Raw genomic sequence first — 23,071 nt, forward strand, 5'->3', positions numbered from 1 at the left:
TGTGGGTTGTCTTTGACACTCACCATCCTTCACCTGATATTTTTCCTTTCCACAGTAACTGTGTTTGTGCTCTTCCATATCCTCGAGATGTTCTTCACAACGGAAACTCGTAGCTGACATCTCTGAGGTAGCTTTTTGTAGCCTTTGTGTAAAACTAGATGTTGAGCAATCTTCATTTTCAGGTCATGTGAGAGCTGTTTTGAGGACCCCACGTTGCCCGTATTTGCAGGAGACGCAAAGAGGAGACCAGCTCACAAGTGGCCACCTTAAATAGAATTGAGTAGATGATTGGACGCATCCAGCTATGAAACTCAAGGCTCAATGAGCTCACAAAACCCTTTTGTGTTGCAATTAACTCATTCAATCAAAGGCATCAACAGGCAAGCCGTTTAACTGATCTTTCAAGGCACACTGACTTGTGTTGCATGGCTATATAAAGATGGAACCTACCAAAAGAAAGATTAGACTCCCGTCTTTCATCAGAAAAAAAAGTTTGTTTCTACCTTTTTCCGTTTGTTAGTAATCAGCAGTAGAACGTAGGTAAGTTTCAGGAAAATATCAGTTCCTGACTAAAAAAGGGACAAAAGATACATTTCAAGCAGAACTTTTGCTTTGACACACATTTTTTGGTTTTGACAGCTCAAATATCTAAACAACTATACCAAGAAACACGCAAAAAGGTTGTTTTACATCAAAGTAACAATTTATTTACAAATATAACACCATGAACTGTTTACAATTTTCACATTTGGAACAAACTGTGTGTGTGCACGTGTTAAAATGTCCCATAAACATAAAAGGCATATAAATACGTCATTGGGAGCGAGCATTTGGGTTTACAAAACAAAAAAGCATACTTCTTATTCGTATTGAATGAGCTAGCCAGAGCTAGGTAGTTTAGCTAGGTGGGTGACCGGGGTGCCCTCATTTCTTTGTTTTGATGCATGTTGCCTATCGTGTGTTAATCCAATAAAGCTAACTCACTTCTGATATACTACTGTGTCCATCAGTTATGGGATGTATCAAAATGAAATATTAGATCCAAATATCCATTTATTGATTCATGGACATGATGGAAACTGATGAACACATTATAACGGGACTGTCTGGGAACGCAGCTTGTGGTTCCAACTCCGTACAGTAGATGGCATCGTAACACACCTCATACGCACACCACAACTGACTTGGTCGCACGGCAACAAGGATTTTTAAAAGTTGCACATGCGTGTTGTATGGCGCACGCACACGCATGTGCCACAGCGTAAAATGAAAGCAAAACCCGGAAATCAGTGAATTAATGTGTCGTTGTAAGGTTTAACAAGATGAGATGATGTCGCACATTTCTTGTGATACCAACCTGTCCAACACAAACACAAATACTGGAGTCTTGGGAAAAATCTTTAGTGTCCATGAGTGCACACTCGCCATTTCGAGTGCATGACAGTGTACTGCACTCAGAAGACTAAGCACACAGCATCAGAGAAAGATCGGAATGCTGCCTCCTAGTGGTGGCTGTTGGTTCTAAGGTGGGAGTCCAGGTCCGGCCCGCTGCAGGTAGACCCGGTGTAGACAGGCGTGACGCGAACAGAAGCTTCATTACCTGCAGCGTATGGCCGGGCCTCAGCCAGACTATAAAGGAGATGGGAGGTGGGTGAGGGTATCGGGGGCGGGGGGGCCGACCCTGAGGGGAGCGTGGAGACGAGTTGAGGACGAAGAAAAAGCAAAAAAAAAAAGCAAAAAAAAAAAAAAGAGTAGCAGCAGCTTGTGTAATTGCTTCAATGCTTCTGGGATTACTTTCATTCAATTCAAACCTTCACTTTCTCTACACTGGAGGTGGGGGGGCAGGGTAGAGTTATGCGGGGGTGGGAGGCGGTGGGGGCGGAGTCAGGACAGGCGGCGTGGGTGGACGGGAGCTCCGACAGTCAACCCCTCCCCTCACAAACACACACACACGCGTAACACATAGTGATGAGAGTGTTGGAATGTGTCATCAGTGTGAACCTACCACACACACTAAACATGCGTGTGTGTGTGTGTGTGTGTGTGTGTGATGAGTTCACATCAGACCTGTCAGCAATGATAGTAAGTGTGTGCGTCAGATATGAGTGCGCCCCCCTCCCTCCATGAGCACACTTTCACATTCCTGGAGGATTCCTTCATTTCTTTATTTGTGCTGCTGGTGCTTTGGATGCTGCGCTCCCTCCTCCTCTTCCTCCTCCTTGTCTCCTCCTCCTCCTCTCCTCTCCTCTCCTCTCCTCGCCGCTCTACTTTCCTTTTTTTTCCCTCCCCTCTTCAATCCGGTGAGCAGGTTCAGTGTGACGGAGGCTCCGGCGCCGCGCTCTTCCCGCTCCGACACTGTGAGTATTCTCATGCTAATTTGTCTTCTGCGGCACCCCCACCTCCCCCCAACACCTCCTCCCCCCTTTATGGCGTTTTTTTTTTCCTTAAAAAAAAATTCCTCGCCTTCTTTAAGGCTTGATCCGCTGCGCCAAATGCGGCGTCGGCTCGGCAAGGGAAGTGGAGACAAAAAGCAATAAGAGAGAGGGTGCACGGGAAGAGGAGTGATGGTGCGGGGGGGTTGGTTTTTGTGAGGATGCTGCTGCTGATGAGACCCCCGTCCTGGTTTGGTTTAGAGGTGGTCCTCGTGGTGGGATGGAGGGGGCGGGTCTTGATGTAGTTGTGTGAGGATGAGAGGAGTTGTTGTTGTTGACAAGCGTTGAGACGCTTCCTGATCCGAGGTGTCCCCCTCCCGCCGCCCCCTCCCAAACTTCTGATTCATCCTCCGCTTTCCTCATTTGCACACGCTGTCACTCTTCTTCTTCTTCCCCTTTGCTGTCATGTCATCACTTCCTGTCCAGATGGGAGACCAGTCCCATATGGACCTTGGGTGCCAGGGTTTCTTCTAACATATGTGTGTGTGTGTGGGGGTGTGTGTGTGTGTGTGTGCCATTTTGTAGTTTTAATGAGACCACCTTGTAGCTGTGTGTGTGTGTGTGTGTGTGTGCGCGCAGCAGCATCATGTGGTCACGCTCAGCAGCGAGAGTCAACACAGGTCAGCCCAGGCCCACACGTCAACCCCATCAAAGGGCCGTGTTTAGCCCGCCCACAACATATGTGTGTGTGTGTGTGGGGCGGGGGGGGCTGAGATGGATCGGCGCCCTCGCTCACGTGCACGTGGGTCAGCAGGGGTGGACATGGCCCTGGCTGTGCTGATATGTCACCCTGATTGTAACCTCTCCCACCCTCACCGCTCCCGAGGCACCAAAACATGAATCCTCACCTGTCAAGAAACCGCATCGGGCCAACAAAAGACGCACGCACACACACGCACACACACACACACACACACACAAACACACACACACAAACACACACACACGTGTTAGAGGAAAACAGACTGACGCCAGCCTGGCAATTAGAACATTTCACAGCCAAGGAATGTTTTCCCCGTCAGCTTGACAGCAAACACGTTAGCATGTCAGACAACACGCGCACATTTTACACAGCAAAGCCCTCAAGTCGTACAATTTGGATGATCTGGAAAAATGTCTTAAGAGTTGAAACCCTCGTCAGGCTAGATGTCATCAGCGAAACCGATTTATACTTTTTAAGTCTCATGATACAGTGGTGAACTTCTTTTTACGCTTGTATGACAATGGAATGCTGTGTGTTAGCTGCTTGTTAGCTGCTATTTTCATGGTTTCACTTTCATTTCTTGTGTTGTACGCCTCCTTACTCCTCCTTGCGCTTGAACATCAATGAAGGCTTGCTAGGAGCAGTGATTTCAACGGCGCTCATTGCAGTACTCAAGTCAAACAGCAGGGGCAGCAGCGCATGCCCAGCAGTAACAACAGAACCGTTGAGTTTGCAGAATTGGTTGGAAAAAAGCGAGCAAAAAAAACATGAAAAGCAAAACGAGTATGTTCGGAACGACAAAACAAACCGTCTTCTACTGCTTCGTTTTGTTGTTTTTAATGTCACAAACAAGACAGAGCCACCAGTGAGTGGTGGAGAAGAGCGCCACGTGCTTTCATGTCTCCAAAACACTCTTCACATTTTGGAAAAGGGCCTGTAGGGGGGTCTGATTCCACGCTCAACACGCTCATGTATCACAGTCATCGCTCCCTCGCTACATCCCACTTTTTCCAACATGAAGTCAGCCACTTTTAAATGATCCTGACTGATCTCCTTGTGTTCCATGGCTGCATAAACATGGAACCTACCAAAAGAAAGATTAGACTCCAGTCTTTCATCAGAGGAAAAAAGTTTGATTCTACCTTTTTCTGTTTGTTAGTAATCAGCAGTAGAATGTAGGTAAGTTTCAGGAAAATATCAGTTCCTGACTAAAAAAGGGAGAAAAGATACATTTCAAGCATAATTTTCACTTGGATTATCAAATATTCCTGACTTTTGTGACAGCTCAAATATGTAAACAACTATACCACAACACAAACAACCCTAAAAAGGGTTGTTTTATATCAAAATAACAATTTATTTACAAATATAACACCATTAACTATTTACAGTTTTCACATTTGGAATTGAACTGTGTGCATGCGTTCAAATTTCCCTGCAATGCGAAACCTGCACGCTGCACTCCTCCACGCTCTTCCACTTCCTCCTTCCTGTCGTGTGTTTTTTCCATTCAAATTCACATGCTGTGCTTTTATTGAATGCACTTCTGCCACCTTGTGGCCGTTTGTATGGCTTACAAGTGCTCTGAACGTGACATCCATCAGTGTGCAGCTGCATCATCCCTCTCGCGCAAAAAAACGTAAGTATTCGCCTTTGGGATGGAGCGTTCGGGATTCTAAAAACGTATCAATACGTCTTGGGTATTGAGAGATTTAATAAATGATCGCTGGTTTGTGGTTGAATACGGCCTATTAGTCAAGAAAACAATCATATTGAAGCAAATTGTACTTATTCTTGGCCTAAATGAAGCATCTAGCATAAAAATGAAGCACAATCCAAATACAAGGCAGAAGAAGCATTGTAATTGTGAATGGAGGGGCTGTATTGTGCATTGGCCACTAGGTGGGGGTGTTCAGTGAGACTCCTCACTGAGGTTCCCTGAGGAACACATTTACTGTGACACTGCTCGAGCAGGCGTTTTATTTCTGTCTTACATGGCTTATTTATGCGTATTCTGTCTACTATGTTGGGTAATACCAATGTAAAGCCATTTAAAGCATCTTATTTATGTCTAATATGTCTTATTTTCTCTGATTATGTCTACTCTATTGGCGAATACAAATGTAAAGGTGACTATAGGGGTGTTATTACATGTCTTGAGAGCTCTAATAACAAACGTTAAAAACCCAATGTTGAGGATCACAAACAGGTTTCCTGTGACGAAAATACTATGAAATACTATGAAAATATTCCATTTATTAATATTGAATCCCACTTTGCGGAAATTCACTTATTGTGGTCAGGTGCGGAACCAATTAACCGCCATCAACGAGGTACGTCTTTATGCGTTATAATATTTTTATTTGTTTATTAAATGTATTTGTGTCGGCCGACTGGCCCGATCAAAATGGAAAACGAAACAAAGTTGCAAGAAAGAAAACAAATTCACTGGTACCGTTGAACGATACGACGTGAGTTTATTGCGGAAATGAGCTTGGGAAAATATTAAAAATGTTAATGCGCTGAATTAGCATGCTAGCTTGTCTAAGGCGCCCTTGTGTCGTTATTCATGAATATGCTGTCTTCTTCATGTGGGATCAGCAATGTAAGCTGTAAAACAGGGGCCTCCAAAGTGCGGCACGGGGGCCATTTATCAGCTCGTGACTTTATTATCGGCCCGCGCCATGTTGTACAAATAAAATGAGACACAAAAAATGGAGCAAAAAGGCCCAATGTCAAGCGAAAAGGCTAAATGTTAATTGTAATCAATTGACCTCAAATACATACGTAAATAATGTCTGATGCTTCAGCACGCGGCCCCCGGTGGGGAAGGTTTGGGCAGCCGTGGTGTAACGTGTGTGTTTTATTGTGGTGAAACGGCAGCTTTGAAGGTGCGTATTTGCTGCTAAGGATGATGCAGCGCCGGCCTTCATGAGTCGGCTCTCCAAAGCGAGCGATATCAATGACAGGCGCTCCCCAATTAGCGAAGATTAGCTTCCTCTCCACCAATGTGAATCCTTCAATCCGCTCCGCCGCCCCCCCCCCTCGCTGCAGTCAGCGGGGAGGGCTGGTGCAGAATAGCAATAAAAGGAGGTGCAAAGTTTAGCAGAGAGGCCCAACCAGCGGAGTGGGGGGGTACTAATTAAGTGGTTCTGTAATTAAGAGCGTATGCTTCTGCTGCTTTTAACACACTCGATTATCTCCTCAAGTCATCTTCCTCGCATTACAGCGCTCTCCTCGCCACCGCCAAGAAGAAGAAGAAGATGACAAACAAGCGAGCGTTTCTGGGGCGAGCTCAGAAAAGAAGAAGAAGAAGAAGATAGGAAAAAAGAAAAGGCGTTTATTTTTAGAGCGCGTTTCCTCGTTGTTGCCTGGACGGCTCGGCGCCATAAACTATGTTGTGCTTTGCAGACCCGATACGGCCGGTGACAACTCTCACCCACACGCCGTGATCTACGAGCCGCCGCGTACGCCAACACCCCCGCCCCGGTGGGCCACCCCCGGCACCGCCAGTGTTTGGCTAACTGGGCACCGCTACAAAGTCATAGCGTTTATGGGCGTAATGTGCCCACTCTTTATTTGTCATCACTTATCACACACAGATACTTGCTGTGTGTGTGCGTGTGTACGTGTGTGTGTGCGTGTACGTGTGTGTGTGCGTGTTTGGGGGGGGTTCTCATAAAGATAAAAATCACATTTCACTAGCAGCTGCTGGTGTGACAGTGATATATGCCGCCAGCATGCTGCCACCTCATTGAGATGGGACGGGCTTGTGGGGGGGCTAAATCAATTTGAGCAAAGGCCGGCGGCGCCGCTCTCGCTGCCGTGATATCATCTCTGTTGTCCATTTGACGAGGTCAGCGTGAGCGCCACCGCAAGGGCAAAACAAGCCCGCTCACCCGCGCTGCTCTCCTTTCTGCTTGGCTAAAGTGCCCCCCCCCCAGGAAGTGTGTGTGTGTGTGTGTGTGTGTAAAGGCCATGATGTGTTTGTGTTGTCAGGTTGACATGCTGTACATTGTCTATCAAGCGTGTAGCGTCGTAGCGGGCGCCGCTAATCACTGTCATTACTCCGTGCACGTGTCGTGCACGTACATATGTGTGGGGAGGAGGTGGGGTCCTCATGACGTGAGGTCAGTCATCAGGTGACCCTGTCACAGTATGTCACGTGACATCAAGAAGGTAAATGTAGCAAAAGACCAATCGGACCTTTGACCTCCGATACGGATGATCTGCCTGTGTTGGATATGATGTCAAATCAATACACTTGGCGTGAGATGCTATGCTAGGCCGTGTGAGAGCAGCTGGAGTGAGAGCAGCAGTGATCATGTGACCCTGGATCTCCGCTATCCAGGCGTCAGGCACCAGGTTTGAAATCACGAGGCTTCCTGCTACGACGTGTGAGTGTTTCTTCAGGATGGGTCGTTTTGTTTGAGGTGATATCAGCGTATTTGATCCTGGTTACCCTTTTTAAATCCATAGGTTTCCAACCGGGACGTAGACCAGCACCGCCTTTAGAGCGGGGGCGTCAAACTGGTTTTCACTGGGGGCTACATGGCACTCAGTGGGCCCCCTGTGACTGTCAAACTGTAGTCACGATTCATACGTGGCCTCATGACGATATCGCACATTTCACCGCCGTTTTCACTTGGAATTGTTCGAGCAACAAACTTACACTGAAAGAAGTCAAGCAGCCAAATGTGACTCTGCAGCTTTTGTATCGTTCTCATAATAATAAGAAGAAGTGTATTCATAATAAATAGTCATTCATTCTTATGTCAATTATTCATGAATTAATAATAACAATATTCATTTTAAATTGGATTTGACAACAAAAAATAAGTAAGATACAGATTGTTTTTGATTGTTTAAAAATATATCTTTTTAGTATAATTAATATAATATAAATATAATTTATTTTTTGCAATAATATTTAAACAAGTAAATACAATAATAAAAATATAACTATATTAAAAAAGTAAAAACAAGTCAAATAAATGGAATATTCGTGGGCCACATTCAATGATCTGACGCCCCCCCCGGGGCCTAGAGTTTAACACCTGTGCTTTAGAAGCTCTAGAAATGGGACACATAGAACTGTTTTGATCTCATCACATGCACGCATGCTGTGTTGTCCCAATAAATTGATAGCATTCTCGCTGTCACGTACCCAAACATGGGCGTGCTCACACGTCGTCGTCCCCCCTCCCTCCTCTTTAAATGTAAAACGTGTAACTGCTCCACACGAATCAATGATAACGGCAGATAATGATCCATCGGCACACGGAATGGGAGTCATGGTGCAGGACTTATGTAAAACCCACACTTTTACAACTATGGTGCGTTCAAGGACCACCAAACATCAGTGAAGCATAAAGACTTGAGCATAAAACTTTTGGGCTTCCTAACAGCAGTAGATGCATGTTGTACAGTATCATCACCCATCTATTCATCCATTTTCTATGCCACTTGGGGTATGCTTTGGTGGTTCCCAAACTTTTTACACACCTTCCCTTTGAACGGCTTGAATTTCAGCTTCAGTTTCTTTGCACGCTAACGCTGGTTTAAACCTGCATATTCATTTATTAGGAGGGGATAGTTTAACGATCACGATGAAGCGGTATCTCAAGTACAAAAATAGCATCGATAAAGCCTCATTTTCGGGAGGGATCCCCACTCCCAGTGGCAGGTTTCCACTGCTGCACCGTGCGGACATTGGAAGACCAATAGAAGTGAAATCTTCCAGACTCTTTTTGTCCAGACTCTCTAATAGCTAATCATATCCCTCTTTTTTTCTAGTTTACTGCCTCCTTCCTGCTCTTTGCACTTTCCCTACCTGCAGGTGAGAGAAAGTAGAGACTTACCTTTGTTTGTTTCATGAGCTTCTTCTCTGGAGTTCAGTATTTTGTAGGTTCTTTGCAATGAATGAAGCTTTGGGGTGATGCCTGCTGTTGCCTGGCGTCACGCGGCACGCAGCGGGACCACATAATGCCACGGATGCGGCAAGTGGCGGGGACGATGTACTATTAACGTGCGCTAGGCGTAAACACTACTTGACACGGTGTAAATAAGTCATGCGGCAGCGTGGTGATTTCATGCCAATGAGCACCACTTTCGGTCACAAATTGCGTGCCAAGTGAGTCATTTATGCGTAAACTGAACGCAAACAGTGCGCAAACGAGTCCACACTTTTCAAAATGACACGTCGTATTGCCTTGGCAAATGGCGTACAATTTTAAACGCAACTTATGACCCCGCTATGTTGCGCACGTACGTGCGTGTGCGGCTGAAAACGCGTCCTGCAATTGTGCCAAAAGGGGGGAAGTGTGACGTGCTCGGGCACGGATCGCTGCGCTCACGCTAGCCAAGCTGTAGGTGTGAAGTGTGAGTACGCGCTTAAGATTCTTGGAAGAAAAGTCGTCACACTGGCGCACGCTAACATGCTAACAACCTTTGCGAGCGTTAGCTGCTTAGACAAAGACGTTAGCGATGTAAACAAACAGTGCTCAGCCGCAGGGCGTTGTCACAACATGGTGGACGTTTACGTGCTATTAAAAAGCGCTCATAAAGTCTTGGACAGCCGTGATGACCGATTGGACTTGAATGTTCCGACACCATCTTACCTCCACTTCCTCTGCAGCGTGGAATGATGGGAGATATTCCACTTAGGCCACGCTTTCATTAACCAGCCTTTTTTATGGAAGAAAAGAAGCATCGCACATGCACACGCACACACACGCACGCACACACACATACACACACACACTTGCACAGAGATGCTCATTAATCCGTGCACAAGCACGTCTATCAGCGTGCATGTTGCTGATGCGAGCGTGTCTGCAGGCGAGCCTTTGAAACGCCAACCAGCGCATTGCTTTTAACTGTCAGGCGGCTGCCGCACGCCGCCAGCCTCGCCAGTGCACACGTACACACACACACACACACACACACACATGTACGCACACACGCGCACGCCACCCCCTCACACAGACCTGCATTGTGTCCGATGGCTGAATGTGAAATTGCTTCTCTTTCAAATTTCCCCGCGGTAAGGCAGGTCGTGGCCAAACGTTACATCTCATCATGGCGACTTATTGTTGTTCTTTCACACCCGCTCTTTGACCCCGCCCCCCCTCCCCTTCCTCGTCAGCCTCGCCATCTCATATTCCTCGCTGAGCTAACCTTCTAAAAAATGCAATCCCCCCCCCCCTTCTCCGTCATTACGCCGCCCATTAGCCAGGGTGAGATTTAATTTGTCGGCGTCGGTGGCGGCGGCCTCCGGCGGACACTTTGCGGATCCTCCCGGGCCGCTGCGATCACTCAGACGCTGTCAGCACACTCGCTGGGTTAGTCAGCACTGAGTCAGAGGCGCGGCCCGGCCACGCCGCGGGCAGGGCGCTCCCCCGCCTGTCAATCTCGGCCCGGCAAAAACGCTGACCTTTGCTCTGCTGTTGAAAGCGCCGCCCGCTCCCCCCGACAGGTGATCCGAGCCTGCCCTCCGGTTTAAATATAGCACGCCGCTGACAGCATGGCCGCCGCTCGGCGGGACGCGGAGCCACGGTTTAGACCACCTGAGCGACCACCACCTGGCAAAGTGGGTGTTCGCCGGTGCGATTGTTCCTCGGCTCACATTCTTTTCCACTTTGTCGCCGCAAACATCCAAACATGGAGATCCGAGGTCACGCGCCGCCGCTTTTAGCACCGCTCGCCAACGTGAAGGTCGATTTTCAAGGCCTTTTAACAAAGGCGGACGTCGAATCCCGGCGCTAACGAGCAGAAGCGAGGGGCGCTCCGTCCTCCTTGTGCTCTAATTGCGATCCATTTTCATTTTCACAGGCTTTTAAATGTCAAGAACAGAGCGCATGCAAAATGTTGTGATTGGACTCGGAAGGCTGCGGCCGGCGGGTCACGTGAGGTTGGAAGAATATTGGTTTATTATGAAAGGAAGCGGCGGCCAAACACGCCGCGGTTTAGCCGTGAAAAGCAGAGAGAGAGAGAGAGAATGAAGTTCTGACCTCGGCTGTGCTCCAATGAAAAGCCAAAGTCAAAAGTTGCCAGCGCCATTCTTCACCGGATGGAAGCAAATCCTCCAGAAGGACACTTCGTCCTTTCCTTCCCTCATGGCTGGAGGACCATGCAGCTGCTCGCTCCTGGGTGGGCTTTTCCCAAACGCCGTCCTGTCGGTGGACAAACGTACTGGGACACAGCTCTTAATCAGTGGATGATTGAATGAATGAATGAATGAATGAATGAATGAATGAATGCAGTGTTTGTGACATTTGGGGCGGTGCTGAGGGACTTAGACGACGACATCATCTCATTTGCATAATTAGCAGCTGCACGGAATTTTGGAAAAAGGCTCCAAAAATGCCCTTTTGCTGTATTTTTCCATTTCTGCAGTTTTTGTATTTAATTTCCTTGCTATTTATTCAAGTGCCTCCTGTAAAGTCATTCATAGGCTCCTGCACGGTAACGCGTTCCAGACTGTAATAAGTAACTCGTTCAATCCCAGCAGCGTATTAATACCTGGTTTTTTGGTGAGGACGCAACTCTGCACGAATGCGTTGCACTTTCAGAGCAATTTTAAGTCCCAAAAACGGCCACAAGGTGGCAAAAGTGCATTTGATAAGAGCTCGCAGGGATCATCGACAGAAAAATCACACGTGACAGGAAGGAGGAAGTGAGAGAGCGTGGAGAGGAGTGTAGCGTGCACAAGGTTACGCACTGTAGGGAAATTTTAACACATGCACACGTGCGCACGCATGCACATGCATGTCCACACACAGTTCAGTTCCAAATGTGAAAATGGTAAATAGTGTTCTATTTAAAAATAAATGATTTCGATGTAAAACAACCCTTTTTTGTGTTGTTTACATTGTGGTATTGTTGTTTACATATTTGGGCTGTCACAAAACCAAAAATCTGGTTTTCTCCCTGTTTTAGTCGGGAACGGATATTTTCCTGAAACTTACTTACATTTCACTGCTGATTACTGAAGTACGGAAAAAGCTAGAACAAACTTTTCATTTTTCCCTGATGAAAGACGGTCGTCTGTTTCTTTCGCTAGCTTCCATGTTGATGTAGCCGTGCAACACAATGTTCGTGTGCCTTGAAAGATCGGTCCAAATCGTCTAAAATGGCTCATTTGAGATGTTTAGGTGACTCGCACCCCCCCACGAATGAGTGTTGTTCCACGTGCATCACGAGCTGCTGTTTTGTGAACTCATTCATTTTAAAAATGCTTTCATCTTCACGTTCTGATTGGAGATGATTGACGTTGTTGCTTTGGATTATTTTCGGACGCTGGAGGTGCTAAATATACTGTTAGTGTTCTTTCTTGTCCACCAACAGTCTTCATTGTTGTTGGGGGGGGGACACACAAAAATACCAAAAATGAGCTGCTGCCTTCAGTTAGCCTCGCTGGGATGAGCGAAGGATGTGCTTGCATTCCATCCAAACGTGAAAGCCTGACTGGTGGGAAATGATACAACATGAAATATTGTAAATATGTTTGGTTGTCCTGATATCATGATATCAGCACAGGTGGGCCATACTACGAATTTTGGTATCAAGTCAATACTGGGCCAGTACTCCCAATAGCGATGCTTTTTGCTTGTGTATTTTACACTTTTGCCTGTGATTTGTTGCTCGTGATTACAACCAGAATAAAACACAAGTCACACGTTTTTGGCACAAGAAAAACAAAATATTTCCGTCCAGGTTCGTAACAGGAAGGGCGTCTGGCGTATGAAAGCAAAGCCAACACCGCACGATTGACTCGCTCACAGCGACACCTGGCGAGGAAAAGCTGAAAGGGAAAGAAATATAAATATATATTTATATATTTATATCAGCACACTTATTTGTGACCACTTTCACAACATGACAATATCAACAAAAAATAGCTCAGATTACAGATCATTTAAAAAAATGCTCCAATGAGGCCAGGTTACCTGTACTGTGCGGGTGAGCAAATCGAGCGCACCTTTTTTTCTCCTGCCTGTGACGTTAACGGCCTGCCGCAACTTCCCCTGAGCTCACTTGCAAACAAACGTCCGCTTTCCGAGACATTTTTCGTGTTAGTTGTCCCAAATGCTCCGTGAACCCATCAAGCACGCAAACCTCATCAGCCACCTGAAACGCCAACTCTGCAGCGTTTGAAAAGTGCAAACCTTTGTGGCGTCAACCGGCGGCTCGGGGCGTGTGTCTGACTACAGTGCACCTTGCTGGGCCACAGCAGGTGGCTCCTCCGCTCTATACTGGTTCTCCTGACAGTAGTGACGTGGTCGTAGTGATGTCATCATGTTTGATTAGGACAAACCAAGAAATCCTAATTAGTTCCGGTCCTTCTTACCTCCAGGTGTGCACAAACTGCACCTGCATCAAAATAAAAAAGGAGATTTAAAAAAAACTTATGTCGGGTGTTGAGAAGCAGAAAGTTATCAGTATCGGTCTGAAAAAAGATATCGTGCATTTCTATTTTTTTCTTTCAGCGTGTGTATGTAACTTATGATGTGTTTGCTTTGTCCTGTTTCAAGAATGGCAAATATGAAAATGCTTTCCACATCCTTTGATTCTTCAGGATGCGTCCTTCAGTGGAAGTTCCGTCTAGCTGAAGTTGTTGGCCTTCAGTTGTGAATGTTTTTTTTGTGTTGCCGGTGTGTGTGTGTGTGTGTGTGTGTGTGTGTGTGTGTGTGTGTCCAGTCGGCAGCATGGCGGCTCGGGTCTCTTCCTGCGTCGTCCTCGTATAGAACGCCGCTCCCTCGGGATAAGGCGAGAGGAGCTGCCGGGATAAAAAATTAACAAAACAACCCCGAGTCTGAATTTGTGTATCACTGGTTGAGAAGTCATTTTTTTTTCTTTTTAAAGCAAAAGTTCACTTTTTTTTGCTAAAAAGAGGCAGCTAAGAATGCATGTAATGGGACGTCTATAAAGCCTTCTTGAACAAAACCTCCAAAAAGCGCCAGCAACGCTCCTTTTACATAACGTGACCTGCAAATCAACCTAGCTACAGCGACATTGTTGTTATTGTTCTTATTAACATTGTTACGCCCAAGAACTACCTTACTGGCGTAGTGACACCTCGCCACACCACAACGTCTAGCTACTAGCCGGCTAGCGACCAGCTTCACCACACACTCGCTCACAATGCCTCAGGACACTAGCGAAAGGTTACGCTACATGTTGGAGCTGCCGCTACTGCTGCTGTGTTTTTGTTTTTATGCTAGGTGTAGCGTTCCTTTCTTTGTTGCTGTGTGAAATCAATGCACCCAGGAAGGACGTTCCGCGAATGCTTCAATGTTCTTCTCTGGCAGAGCAGGTGTGTTAAGAAGCGCTAGTTATGATGCTATCTTCTGTACGGAGTTGCAACCACAAGCTACATTCACATGCGGCCCCGTTATGAGATTATTTTTAAGCCAGAGCCGACAGGTAGCGCCAAATCTATTTGTGGCGTAGTGATGTGCGGATCCATACTGAAATGTCGATACTTCCGATAGCAGCTCTTTATGTTCTAGAATCCATCCTCACATGAAAATAGTGATACTTTTCATACATCGCTCATTTGAGGTCATGTTTGGCTGCTGAAACGGGGCCGTGAAATTGTCGTTCTTACGCTAGTTCATAACCATGAATCATTTATTTGTATGGTTTATTGTTTTACTGTTAAAAATAGCAAGTTCACATGTTGTGTATGCTTATGTCCTGTTGTACAAGTATACTAGCTTGTTAATGAAGGAACTCATAAGATCATTCAATGTCTTGTATTCTTTATGCTGTGATATGAAATGCACTACTTTACTACTAGTATCGGTATCAGGTCGGTATCGCCGATACCAGCTTGAATTTTACTCGGTACTGGATCGGAAACAAAATCAGTGGTATCGCACATCACAATCCAGACGTATTTCTATCAAACGCTGCTTGATGATGTTGACTCCTTTTGTCTGAAGGGGCGGGGCCAATCTCAGTGCTTGAGGATATCATCAACCTTACGTGTGTGCGTGTGTGCATGTGTGCGTGTGCGTGCGTGTGCGTCCCATGGGTGGTACCACAGAGAAGAGCAGCATGGCGCGGCCCCTCCAGGATGCAAAGAAGCGAGTGTAACGTCAGCTCGGCTCACTCGGAGTGATTGAATTACTCGTCTCCGACTCGAGCAATTAGAGGCGAGCGGCACATATGTTCGTTTACGTGTGACCTCTCCTCGTAATTGACATTCCAGCTGACTGTCACTGCCGCGCGCACGTCGCTGATGATGGAGAGCTTGTGTGGGAATGCGTTGGGGGCGTGTCTTTAGACTTGTTGAGAGTAAAAAAAAAAAAAAAAGAAAGAATGAGAGAGAGACCACTCCACACCACTAGGGGGCAACATATTTGACAGTAATAATCTGTTCCAGGGTCAAACTGCCATCATTAAGCCTTGAATCACATATTTTTAGTGATGGTGTGTCCAGTGATGTTAGCAACCTAGCTTTAGCAGCTCCAGAAACTCTGTTTGCCTTTCCTGCTGAGTTTCCTTCGTCTCCTTTGATGCAGTTTGCGTCTGGCAGATGCTGTCCTCATTTTCCAGACATGTTCCCCTCGAGACACTAAATCCTTTTGCTTTTTTTTGGGGCTCAGATGATTTGTCCTCCTTTTATTAGCAGCGTGCTGCTTCATGCGGCGTTCTTGTTGTTGTTGTTGTTTCGATGTTGCTAATGGCGGTCATGTCTCCATGCTAACCTGCGTGTGATGCTAATTGGGAAGGTGCGGGTCCAGTGAGGGGCCAGTCCGGGTAAAACCTGGGCTGATAGTGTGGAGGTACGCGTGGCTCGTCATGGCCATGTTTCCGTGCCGGCTCGCTGTCAGGAAGGCGTTCCAGTGCGCTGACCTTTGCTCCTGTGGTGTGACGGCTGATGAAGATGTCCATGCAAAAGCTGCACCGATGGATTGATTTAATGTCCCTGACATGCTAATGAGCTCCTCCCACTCACATGACCTCGGCGTGCTACGTTACATTCTACGTTGGTCTCTGATCAAAGCGTCGCTGCCTTTCTCTGTGCTGATCCCGGGACAACATGGCTGTCCTGGCAGAGCGTTACCACGGCAACCGGCCGACGCAACGGTAGCTGTGCGCATCCTTCCTCCCACGCCAGGTGCCACGCTCTTTGCACTCGTTGGCCTTTTGTTTTTCCCGCACAGCCAACAAGAACTCAGGAGGAAATGATTTCATCGTCCAAGTGCTTTGGAAAGGATCAAGGTTGGGATTTGCAAGCTCGGAAGCAGACTTTAGAAACATAGATTCCCATAAGCAATCACGGAAATACAGTAGTAATGATCTGTTCCAGGGTCAAACTGGCCACCGTAAAAGCTTTATTAAATGTGCAGGTGTCAATAGTGGGGGGGTAACGGAACGCCATCGTCATGGTTTGCTACGTAGCTCACCTTTAACCTCACAGAAAGCGAAAACACCGCAACGCTAACACGTTTCAGGATTTTTCATTCAACAAATCCACTGCAGACTGATAGCAACTCATTCATCCATGAAATAAAAGCAGCACATTTAATAAAAACATGAATGAATGAATATGAAAAAAGATATAATAAACAATGTGTAACTATAATAATGAAATATGAGAATTATTCATTCATTCATCCTTTTTTTCCTCATAATATTATGACTTTAATTGAGTAAAATTCTCAAATAAAAACAAACAAATATGCAGTAATAAATCATAAATAATGGATGGCAAGGCTCGTGTGAAAGATGAGTTTATTTTTAGTATTTTTAATTGGCTTAAGGGTACTAGTAATAGTGGTAAAATTGTGACTTTTTATTTGTAAAAGTACAGCAAAACATTAGGACTCTATTCTCAGAATATGGCTGCGTTCATCTTGTAAAATTTCAATCATTTATTGTCATTTTAGATTTTCTCTTTTTTTGTGAATTTCCAGCTTTTGGTCATATTCAGACTCGTTACTTCTTCTTTATGTTTTTTGTGTGCATTCGTAGCGTAGACTGTGTTCTGGTAGCATTAGAATATTCTCCCATAAACGTATTGCTTTTTCATGGAAAATCACAACATTTCTTATAATATTCCCACTTTGAGCTTGTAAAATTGTCAAATAAAAAGAGACATTAAAATGCAGTCGTAAATAATAAATAAAGGCTGACAAGGTTTGTATTTAGTAAAGTGCAAGCATGCAGACGAGTGTGAGCGTTTCAAGATGATATTAGTAATAAAGTTTTTTGTATTGGGTGGCGTGTGCTATTAATAGTTGCAGCTTGTAGCACCGCCCCATCTCTATGAAGGCCAAGTGTTCCCAATCAAGGGGGGAGAGTGTTTTCAAGCTAGTGCTTCTCCTTGGCACTGTCGCTAGCCAAAGTCTGGGCTGCACCGTATTTGCTTGCTGAGCAGACCCCATCAACACTTCCTGTCCCTCACTTATTGTGTACTTAATAACTTCCTGTCCGTGTTCTTCTGTCGTCTGCGCTGATCCGTGGGTGTTGTGAGCTCGGTGTGTCGGGGGTGACGTCATGCACGACAAGGCTGTGAACTGCAACGTCCTGTGAGACTTTGGCGTATCCCCTCCTGAGCTAAGCGTGGTTTCCTTGATGGTTAAAACTGCGAGTAAAACGGAGCAACTTTGGAGGTTCTAACCTCTGAGAAAGTTTCCCCGTGTCATCTTTTCTTATTTGCTGCCATTAATCTTTTTCACGGCGTCGGCGGCCCGGCGGCTTCTGTTCATTGGTATTCAGACATGCCGGCGCCAGGAGGCGATCTGTTAGCGAGCGTGGAGGGTGCCGTCACCTCTCAGTTAAGGCGGCGGCGCCGTCCTCCGGGCTCGGTGTGCTCGGACAGCTGGCCTCCGAGTTAGAGGCTGACACGGACGCGGAATAACAGAACCCGGCGGCGCTGCCTTCGCTCCAGGCCGGCCGAGCTCGCCGGCTGTCACCTGAGGCCGAGCGAGGTCCGGTCGGAGCTCGGAGTCGGCGCTATCTCTCGCGTATGCTGATCCCACGCCGGCCTTAAACGGGTCCAAATGTGCCAGAATCTCATCCAGCGCAGCGTTCCCTGGTGAACACGCTGAAATGAGATGAATGCTTGCCTGAAGATGCTAATTGGAGTCCGGCAGCACGTGCTCGCTCCCCGTAGCCGCGCTCATAAATGAAGCGGCAGATTGGATTTCAATTCATGAGTTTGAAACAGCATTTGTGTTTGGGAACGCCGGTCTTCACCTCTGCAGGAGAATTAGAGTTTAATGGAGGTTGTCCTTCCTTTCAGCGGCGGCAGCAGCAAGCCCAGCATGAGTGAGTAACAATAACAAGATGACTCATTTGCAGCTTGTCACCTGCAAACAAAGCAGCAGCGACGCTGCAGAGCAAAACAAAACTGACTGACAGCAGACTTTTATTCACCGGCGCTCGTTGACTCGGTTGGCGCGGGACACAAAACAACCTCAAACATGACAACTTTTTGGCAGACGCACGGTGGTCTGGTGGTTAGCGTCCTGCCGCCCGTTTTTCCCGGGCAAACTCCCGTATTTTACCCTTCTCTCCCGTTTGAATAGCTTCTCGCCGGCGCTGCGGGGAACGATGGTGACGGCATCCACGCTTGAGCCACAGCAATGTGCGAGGACGGCGGTGCAGTCGGGTCTTTCTGGGGATTTTCCGAAACATTTCATTTTCAAACGTTGGGAGGTACGGTTAGCATGTCGGCCCCACGGCTTGGTTGCAGCTCTGTGTGCATGTTGCCTCCGTGCACGGGTGGGTTTTCATGCGTGGACATGCGCGTTAGGTGGTACTCACGCTAGTCCCGTCGTATCGTGACGGACTTGGGTTTGGTTCCCCCTTCCTCTCCTTCCTGGCCCCCGCTGGCCTGCACTCACACTGATCACTGAGCCGTTTGCTCACCCCGTTGCTTCTAGTTGGCTGCTTCACTGCCATTTGCTGACTTTGTGGATTATTTGCAGTCATTCTGATTGTTTCTCCTGTGGAAGGTGGCTGCTGTCATCAATTACTTGCATGAAGAGCGATGACACGCCTTTGCTACGCTTATGAATGTAGCCGCGGGTGGTGGGCGTGCAGTGGTTTTGACTTTTGGATTATTTTGAGTCTTTGCATTTGACTCGTTTTCTGAATTGTGTTGGTTATCTTGTGCAACCTGCAAGGAGCGGGGCCACATTGCACACGTGGGAAAGACCAGTGGTCGCCAGCATTTTTTGTCTTGTGTACCCCCAGAGCCTTCCGTCGTGCGTGTAATCTGTACATTTTACATATTTGTCAAATATTTATGAAATATTACCCACTTTTGTGTTATTTTTGCAGCCTTTTCATTTTCTGAGCAACAACTTTGCGGGGTCATGAATATGCGGGGATCCACCGCGCACACTTTAGCGGATCGGAGACTTGAAAGTGTTTGTAGGTGTGAGTGGATGTTTGCACCCAAAGCCAGCTGGGGTAGGCTCCAGCGCGCTATTCAACACGCGACTTTTATTCCTTTTCACGTTTTCGTCACCCCAAGTGGTGATAAATACTTGACATGTGCGTTTGAGGCGTGTGCAAAGCAAATAATACTTGTTGGGTTTTGTTTTTTTTGCGGTTGTCTCCTTCGTTGAGGCTGTTGCGTTGTGAGTTATTGTTGTCGCCGGCGTGCTCGTCTCCCTCCCAAAGTGATTAATTTGCGCTGCTTGTCATTAGCCGAAGCAGTTAAGAAGAATTATGGCTCATCTGGATGCAAATAGTGATGAATCGCAGCTGGCTCCAGTCCATTTGTTCTAATGGAAGTTCTGCCTGGCTGATTCATGTCTCCGCGTCCCGCCGAGACGCCCGTCCTTCCGGCCCCGCCCACACGGGAGCTTTTTGCTGTGTTTGTGCACAAACTGGCACGAGTCGGGGAGCGACTCCACGTCCTCGCGTCTCCTGGTGGCATGCGGTGGCGTCCACGCTGCACGTCGTGTAAACATGCGCGTTATTAATAAGGTTTATCCTGTTCTTACCAAACTAATGTGTTTACATTCTTAAAGCAAACATCACAAGCAGTGTTGGGCAAATGACTTCAACAAAGCAATAGTTACTAATTAGTTCCTAGCTACTTTCCCATAAAAGTAAGTGAATTAGTAGCAGAACCACTCCTTCATAAATGTAATTAGTTACCAGGGAAAGTAATTACTGCATTACTTTTTTGGAAAAGCTTCAAATATGTCAAAGAATTGGGATTTTATTGTGTTTTGAGATGTTTCATTCCCTACCAAAACACTAGGGGGCAGTGTTTTCCTGGGCGTGAGCAACCACAACCGTGGCGGGCTGGCTGTTTAGCTTCCTGTGCTTCCTGCGTAGTAGTAGTGGACACTGAAGCCACATCCTGACGCTGGTATGGTTCATAGTAACAGCACACCTTTCACGGCGCTATGACCTTTGAACTAGTCATTCATTAGATTACAATAACAGTAACAATAACACGGTAATGCGGTTATTCTTAGCCTGTTGCAGTAATCCCTCGTTCATGGCGGTTGTTGCTTCCAGGCCGACCATGACAAGTGAAATTCCGCCAAGTAGGACTTTGTACTTATAAATGGAATATTTTGGTACTTAGAGCATAGAAAACCTGTTTCCAACCTTCTAAATACGCTTGTTAACATTATTAGAGCCCTGGAGAGATGAAATAAAACCCCTGTAGTCACCTTTGCACTACTATTAGCCAATACAGTAGACATAATAAGAGAAAATAAGACATAATATTGACTTACACATGTGAGCGTTGGGAGAGTTCTTTGTTGTCTTTACTTCCTGTTGTGGACAGCACTTCCTGCGGTGGCTGCTGTCTCACCAATGTACTGTATTACTGACACCTCGTGACCAGCGTAGAATACGACAAAGTAGAGATGTCACAAAATCTCATGAAATTAAAACGTGACAAGATTTCTTGTTCAGAAAAAAAAAGATATCTCATAGGCACTCGGCCTGGGACGATAATAAGTTGATGAATTCATGTGGATAATCAATACTTCGCCATGTGCATGCGCCTCTGTTTTCCTCGTCTCCTGCTTCCAAACAGGCAGGAAGAGGGTTCACTCTGTGCATCGGTTTCAGCACCTCGGCACGTTTGTTCCATAGAACAATGGCATGAACAGAATGAGCGCTTTTGTCAGTCATACAGTCTCTTTGTCTGGGGGGGTGGAGGCGGGGCCGCTAGCGTTACAGAGTGCAGAAGAGTGCAACATGGTAGAAATTAAACGAGTAGATTGCACTATATTGTTATATACTTTTGACATGTTTTTCATTGTACTTTTCTTAAAAGTAAAATCGTTCTCGTAGACCCAACCTCGTGTATCGGCTCGTCTCGTCTCGTGACGCCCGTACTACGTAGCATCACAACGTCTTGGAATGAGTCTATATTTCTTGGCGAGTGGGCCGTATTCAACCATGAAACAGCGATGGCTTCCTACTTAATGTGTGATGGCGTGACGCGGCGAGGGACGACTGTTCTGATCATAAATGACCAGCTTGTTTTTAAAGCTGCAACATTTCTATTCAAATGAAATACGCTTGATAGTCTTTTTTTTTTTTTTTTTTGCTGAGTGTTTAATTGAAGGCTGTCAACGTGTCAAATTTAAAGAATGAATGGATTTCAGTGACGCTGCAGTTAAGAGCGCTCATAACAAATACACTCATAAATGTATACGGGAATAGTAATGCTCAGTGCCCCCCCTCCTCACTCATACCTCCACGTTGTCGTTCTTTGTCCTCCTCTTCCTCTTCTGCGAGTGGGGGGGTGGGTGTTTTGAGCGTGGCGTTGCCGCTCGGTGTGTGCAAGATGAGTGACAGATGGCGTCCATTAGTGTATATTCCATGCATCTGTTGCAAGGCGCTAATTTACCTCATTAGGGGAACGCATGGAAAGGAGGAGGGGGGGCGAGGGCGAGCGAGCATGTGGAAGCTTTTTATTAGGAGTGTTAAACAACAAGGAAGGAGGTGGGGGGGCGTGCGGTGGGAAGGAGGGGCCTCTGTTGAGCTGCGAGGTTGTGGAGAGCAGCCGCCATGATTGGTGTGTGGACATACATGTCAGGGGTCATGCTGAGCAGAAGAGGGGGGCACTACCCACCCGCATATGTGTGGCCGAAATGGGTTTCCTCCGTAGGATGGCTGGGCTCTCCCTCAGAGATGAGGCGAGAAGCACCGTCCTCCAGGAGAAACTCAGAGGAGAACCGCCACTGCTTCGCACTGAGAGGAGCCAGATGACGTGGAGGTGACTCGGGCATCTGGTCAGGACGCCTCCCTGGGGAGGTGTTCAGGGCACGTCCGACCGGTAGGAGGCCTCAGGGAAGACCCAGGACACGTTGGAGAGACTATGTCTCTCAACTGGCCTGCCGTCGTGCTTGTTGGACCTGAGTTGAGAAAGTCAGAGGCCAACAGCCGGAGAGCCGAGCCGTCCGTGGACCTCACAGGCTGCTTCTGATGGCTGACGACGCTTTGGGTTTCGTTTCAGTCCAGCAGATCGGGGAATCTGAAAAAGAAAATGAAACGTATTTAACACAAACAGCAGATTTGCTCGTTTTTCTTAGGTGCCGGAGGAAGGAAGGTCCGTGGGAGCAGGTGGACGCTTTATCCCGGGACAAAGTAGCACGCAGTGACGTGACGGCGCTGGTTATTAGCAATCAACCTCATTAGCTCAGCATATTGTCTTAAAACATGGCCGCCACAGCGGGACAAGAGGGCTCTTCAAAGTCCAGCAGTGAACATTTGGAAAATGTGCGTGGAGTGTGGATTAGTGCTCAAAGTCCCTCCGAGAGAGTCGGAGCACGTCTTCATGAATAAAGAGTTTAAGGAGATTTGCTATCAGGACCTTTTTATTGACCCGTCCTGCCTGCGCTCCGACCTGCAGCCCGCGGGAAGGATTTAACCTGCCCACCAGGAAAATGGAATATTTCTCCACATTAAAGCCACCAGACTGCCTGTCTGT

General features: G+C 46.9%; 1 protein-coding gene across 12 annotated transcripts in view; it reads left to right on the plus strand.

Moving 5' to 3' along the window:
* LOC129171697 (RNA binding protein fox-1 homolog 3-like) overlaps window positions 1–23,071 on the plus strand; it is a 328,221-nt gene that overhangs the window by 92,601 nt on the left and 212,549 nt on the right. Inside the window, exon 1 of one of the 12 annotated variants that reach the window (XM_054760599.1) lies at window positions 1,997–2,357. The exons of the other annotated variants lie outside the window; for them this stretch is intronic. The gene's annotated coding sequence lies outside the window, so the exon portion shown is untranslated. Of the gene's footprint in view, window positions 1–1,996; window positions 2,358–23,071 lie in introns of those variants that run through there. 12 annotated transcript variants of the gene reach the window in all.

The sequence above is a fragment of the Dunckerocampus dactyliophorus genome, chromosome 18, assembly GCF_027744805.1.
Source record: "Dunckerocampus dactyliophorus isolate RoL2022-P2 chromosome 18, RoL_Ddac_1.1, whole genome shotgun sequence".
NCBI lineage: Eukaryota > Metazoa > Chordata > Actinopteri > Syngnathiformes > Syngnathidae > Dunckerocampus > Dunckerocampus dactyliophorus.